We start from the raw sequence: 6,000 nt of genomic DNA, 5'->3' as shown, positions 1-6,000 counted from the left end.
TAAATATTCTATGAGCTGTCATGGCACTTGGAGATTTGATCTAATCTATGAGAATTTCAGTAAACAGGATTGGAACCACTAAGAATTGTGTAACAAAAATGAATGGATAGTTCCAGGAGGTAGAGAACTTCCCATTAAAACGTGTTCAAGCAAAAGTGAGACCACTTTCTTTTGGCAGCATTATAAGGGGTCGATGCATGGGGTCAAGGGGGTTGAATTTGCTCACCCACAATCACCCCATCTTCCCCTAAGGCCTTGATTCTCTGTTTTCCCTGACACTTTCAGTGAGTACCCAGTGTGGAGTGAGGCCGTTTATATCCCACTTATGACTCCTTCTTCAAGCCTCATGTGTATTTGTGATGCTGACACAATAAGGCAAATTCTGACAATAAACTAAAGAAGAGCAGAAAAAGTGTCTGTGAAGGAGATCCCTTCATCCCTTTTCAGGGCATCACAACTCTAAGGTGTCTTCAGAATTACCTGAGGATATTACATGATTCCTTAGTTCCCGTTAAATTAGAACCTTGGACTTATGGTAGAAGATCAGCATCCCTCACCTCTCTTCTTGAAAGCCTTATTTAGTGTGGGTGCAATAGCCATTTCCAGACAGCACTGACATAGAGACACGTCCATAGATGTTCAGAGAGTCTTCTGATGTTAACAGTCTGGTGCATAGAACGTCAAACCAGATACGCAAGAAAATCTAACCCTCATTTCCCATGTGCCCTTCTGCCATAAATCCTAAAATGAGCTTTCCTCCAAGGTTGTGGGGTTGAGAGACCTTAGGACCAGAACTTGGCACTTACAGATATAGCTTCCTACAGTGAATTGCCTATACATTGCAGACCCTTGATTCTGTCTACAATGACCCTTGATTCTGTCTACAATGACTCTTGATTCTATCTGCAGTTCTGTGGAGGCTTCTGTCTCCACACCCACAGTATGTGGGGTTAGACTTAAGCGGAACTCTATTCCATGGGTGAAACTTCCTCCAAGCTTCTGGAATTCAATGAAGCAGGGAGTGGGCCTAAGTTACTGTCACAGCATAATGGATTTCCATTGAATCAAAGGCTTGATGGAATTTCAATCCTGGGCTCTGAGTCCATCTCCTCTGCCTCTGCCTCCTCTTGGGACGGGTTCTGTGTCCATGTTCAGCAGCACAAAGGCAAGCCAGGGCCATTAATATTTCAAAAAGGTGAACATGGAAATGGCATTGTGAGTGATGCATTGCTCCTCCAGGGCACTTTTTGTGCGACTGAGTAAAGCATCCTTCAGGAAGTTCCCACAGCAACTTGATGTCCGTCTGGTGCTAGGTTCTTACATCTGGTTGTCGAAATAAGCCTGGTGCATCCTAACTCCCTGACTCTCCTGAATAACTGTGGTCCTTCTCCCCTGCCATTCTTGTTTCACCATGCTGCCTCCACCCAGTTCTTGCACCATGAATTTAGGAGTCCCTGCCTTTCTCCCCCACCACATCCTATCAGCTAAATCAATGGATGATGTCAGACCAGGATGCACAACATGTCAGTGATGCTCTGACTTGTGACAGCAGATATTTGCTGACACTACTAGGAGCCCCAGTAGGGAGATGCCAGGACAGGAAGCCACAGCCTCTGACACCAGAGGGTAATCTGGGGAGATGGGACAATTTGCATAAAGGGACAGCTACCAACTCAAGACACTGTAACGTGTGCCTGGGGAGATGGGACATGTGCCTGGGGAGATGGGACAATTCATATAAAATGACAGCTACTAACTCAAGACAGTATAATAGCCATATAAGCCCCAGGGTTGAAATGTTTGCTGAAGTAGGAGTGATGTCTGTTGGCACTGAAACTCAGGAACATTTCAAGAAAGTGGACATTGAAGGCTTTTTTCCATTTAAAAAATGTATTATTATTATTATTATATTAAAGTACTGTTGATTTACAGTGTTTCACCAAGTTCACCAAGTGCTGCTGTACAAAAAAGTAACCCAATCACACACATTTCCCTGTGCTGTACAGTAGGATCCCATTGCCCATCCAGCCTTTGGGGGGTTTTTTGAGGCAAACTCTTATAAACTGAATGGCTTCTTGATGGGCAAACTGAGGGACTATTTTAGTGAATCACAGAAGCCTGAGGGCACAGAGTCCAACATTCATTGAGCTTTAGGGGAAGAAGGTTAAGTATTTATTTGTCCTGTAGATCCTAATACCCTTAGCTGTAATGGGTATTGGCTAAGAAGACAGGCGCTGGAGCCAGATTCTTACCAGCAGTGGGGTCTGTGCCTCAGTTTACCCAACTTTAGATGGGCATCATGAGAGCTGGAACCCTGAATTCCTGGTGTGGGAACTATATCATAAGAGCTGAAGGAGTTGGTAGTTCTAAAGCACTCTGACTCATACCTGGCACACGATGGAGGTGGGGTAGCTATCGCTGTTATTATTATTAACTATATGATCACACAGGACAAACCCTTCACCATCCACATGGGAGAACACAGGCCTGTGAGGGAAAAGTGATTTTTTTAAAAAAGGATCCCTTAGCTAGTAGCCGAGGCTCTGGACTCCCAACTGATCATTCCTCTGTGTCAAGACAAGGAAGCTATGAGTTGTTACCTTATTTTTATAGGAGAAAAGAGAATTTGGTCTGAAAGTATCTGCTATGTAACCATATTGTTCCCAGAAACCAAAATCAATAATTCTGAACTGTATCAAAATGCCACAAGAAAGTAAATGATTCCACAACTTCGACCACAGCAGTGGAAGCATCCCGTTTCCGCTAAGCACCTCACTGAAGGTTTGCAGAAAAAGAGCTGCTGGTATTGTCTTCCCTGTACTTTGGAAACAAAGCTGAGAGAGAAAATGAAGCATGGAAAGGCTGACCAAAAAATGACAGCAACAGAACTTGCGTGGTGCTTTCTGCTGTGTTTCAGACTCCATGCTATAGGCTTTGCAGGTGTTAACTTATTTAATCTCATCCTAACACTTTGAAGTGGTGTTAGATCCATTTTTCCAGATGAAAATACTGAGGTTTACAGGGCCTGTTTGTCAAGTTAACACAGCTAGGAAAAGAGCTGGAATAGAACTCAGGCTTCTGCCTAGAGTCTGTGCTCATATGTATTTATTAAAAAGAAGGAGTCATATTTTAATATTTATTAAAATGATATATCATTTGGAACAAATGATCAAAGTTAAGTGAAATTGAGCCTCAGTGGAATTTTCCACACGCTATCAAAAATACTAAGTACAGTTTCCATTTTTGATCTTGAATGTGATACATTATTTATTTTGAATAATTAATTTTAATAGCTAGTGACACATATAAGGAAGTATTTATCACTGTTTTGGGGGAAGGATATAAACAAAGTTTTAAATGTACTTCTAATGAGAAAATGAATAAGAATAGCATTCTCCTAGATTACATCTTCAATTTTTAATACACTCTCTCTGGCCTGATGTATTAAGTTTGACATTTCAAAGTTTATCCCATTGCAAGCTGTCTTTTCCCAATGGTGGTGATACAAGGAATTCCTTCCTTATGTAAGGGCAGATTTAGAAGTTAGTTTTGGGGATTAGCCTGCTCTTCTTCATAGAAAGAAAGGCAGGATCCCAAGACAGGTGACTAAAACTCAGCTGAACCATGTCACATTGTAAAAACAGGGCTTGAGGAGGCACCACTGGTTCACTCACTCCATGAGAAAGTGTATCAAGAGTTTCAACAGGTGCTGGGCAAATCCCTCCTTCCAGAGGTGTGATGCAGCTTCTCTCCTCCCCCTGCTGCAGATTGGCTGTGGAGGCTGGGGGTGGCCTCCATGGCCACCTACAGGATGGGGGCTGAAGGGAGTGGAGGGAAGGGGGTCGGGTTGTGGGCAGTGAGGAGCTCGTCATTCCTAAGTCCAAGGTGGTTAAAGGATCTGGGGACATCTTTTCAGTCAGTGGTCTTTATAACCTATTATTATTTATCACCCCTCCACATTTTTTCTTCTGTTATTGTAGATTGCAGGCATGGTCCTGCATGAATCTTGTATCATCACCATCATCAAATGTTCTCTTCTTTGAAGCCCTCTGTGGAACACGACACATCTCAAAGCTTCTCTGATTTTCCTCTTTCTCAAGAAAGCAACCTGGAAGTTGTACTGGGTTGAATAGTCTTTCACAAAAATCATGACCACCCGGAACCTCCACATGGGACCTTATTTGGAAATGGCATCTTTGCAGGTGCAGTTAGTTAAGAAGTCATACTGGAGTAGAGTGACCCTTCTATTCAATGATTGGTGTCCTCATGAGAAGAGACACCCACAGAAACGGAGGAAAGAAGGCTATGTGAAGATGGAGGCAGAGATTGGAGTGATGTGGCCACAAGCTGGGGACTGTCTGAAGTCATCAGAAGCTGCAAGAGGCAAGGAAGGATTCTTCCCTAGAGCCTTCTCAGGGAGCATGGCTCTCCTAACATCTTGATTTTGAACACTCAGCATCCAGAACTATGAAAGAACAAATTTCTGTTGTTTAAGCCTCTCCAGTTTTTGGGTATCTTCCATGGAAGCTGCAGGAAATAAACATCAAGAGGCTTAGTGGAGATTTTCAGTTTCCCACCCAGCCTATCACCAGCCAACACCCAGCAGCTCTTCCCAGTGTTTCTAATACCGCTGGGGAGGAAGAGAGAGCATTGGAATAAGAGATAGTTCCTCACACCATGAAGAACAGGGAGATGACCCAGGGAAATACTAAAAGATTGGAGGTGCCTGAAAGAAAAGAAGGCTTGCCTTCCCCAGATGAACATTGGTTTAAGAAGCAGACTTGATTTGTCTCTGAGAGCCATGGGAAGAGAGGAAGCCCAGACAGAGGGTGGGCATGGAGTAGAGTAGGCTGAGTTACTTGTGGGTCAGTGGACCTCCCAGAAAGACAGCTGAGCTTGAGTATCTTACCCCTTGAGAGTGGTATCTATCAGGCATATGGATCCTAGCAATAAGAGGCTTTGGGATTTGCCCCTGGTATAGGGAGAATGGGGAAAGGATAAAAGATGTCAGCCCAGAACCAGATTCCGAATGTCAGGGAATTGTGCAGTAGGTGGTGTCAGAGAAGAAGTTGACAGAACCCCCAGGCTCAGGCATGTGTGCCACAAGAGAGCCAGCGTTTGAATTCTGCCACTCAGAAGTCATAAGCTAGGCAGCCAGTAGAGCTGCAAGAACTACCCAAGAAAGGACACCAGCAGTGGCCACTTGAGTGAATAGGCATGTGTCCCCTTCAGGTGCCTTCTTCCTGCCCAGTCCACTGAGAGAGCTCAGGCAGGAGGTGGGAGGGGCATTGCAGATGGGGATCATACCACCCCTCAGCATGTAAGGTCCCAGCTCAAGTCTGCCTAGAGAGAAGGAAGGCATAGAGTTTACATCAAGATTGAGATGGAAGCTCTGGGACGCACGAGTGACTGTAAAGGTGTGGAATCTGCCAAAGATACTGTCAAGGGGCGTTAAAAGGAAAATTCAACAGAGCAAAGTGGAAGGGACAATGATCCAAGAAAGCAAACCGTTTTGCACTGTAACTGCAAGTTTCGAGACTCCTTAATAAGCTTGTCACAGTCTCAAGAGGTTTTGCTTTATTAATTTACTCACGTCATAGAGATACAGCAGCAGTGAATGGGCTCATCTGCTTTCCATCTTTTCATTTTTATCTGCAAGCCTGTTGGGAAAGGGGCAGGATCACTAGGGTTTTCCTTCAAGATGCTTTGTTCTTTAAAAATAAGAATCTGGGCTTGTTTCTCTATCTGCTTTGCAGATGTCAGATGAGCCCAGTGAGTGCCACATGAGCGATGCAGGAGTGGGTCAAAGAATAAACTGATAATAAGGACATAAGACACCTCACCTACACTTCAAAAGGGACTCTCCAACCCTGTTCTCTAGACTTTTTACCTCGAGAGTCAGCATCCAGGTTCTGGTATGGAGGATGGAAATGCAGCAGAGTGACTATATCATTCTGTGGCAGTCATGAGGCTAGGGGTGCTGAGGTTCCCTCAAGTCAG

This window comes from Sus scrofa, chromosome 13 (assembly GCF_054392235.1).
Source record: "Sus scrofa isolate SSC_HxYL_T2T_F1_AM1 chromosome 13, Sscrofa_HxYL_maternal_Yorkshire_Landrace_v2.0, whole genome shotgun sequence".
In the NCBI taxonomy this organism is placed as follows: domain Eukaryota; kingdom Metazoa; phylum Chordata; class Mammalia; order Artiodactyla; family Suidae; genus Sus; species Sus scrofa.
This window is presented reverse-complemented; position numbering follows the sequence as displayed.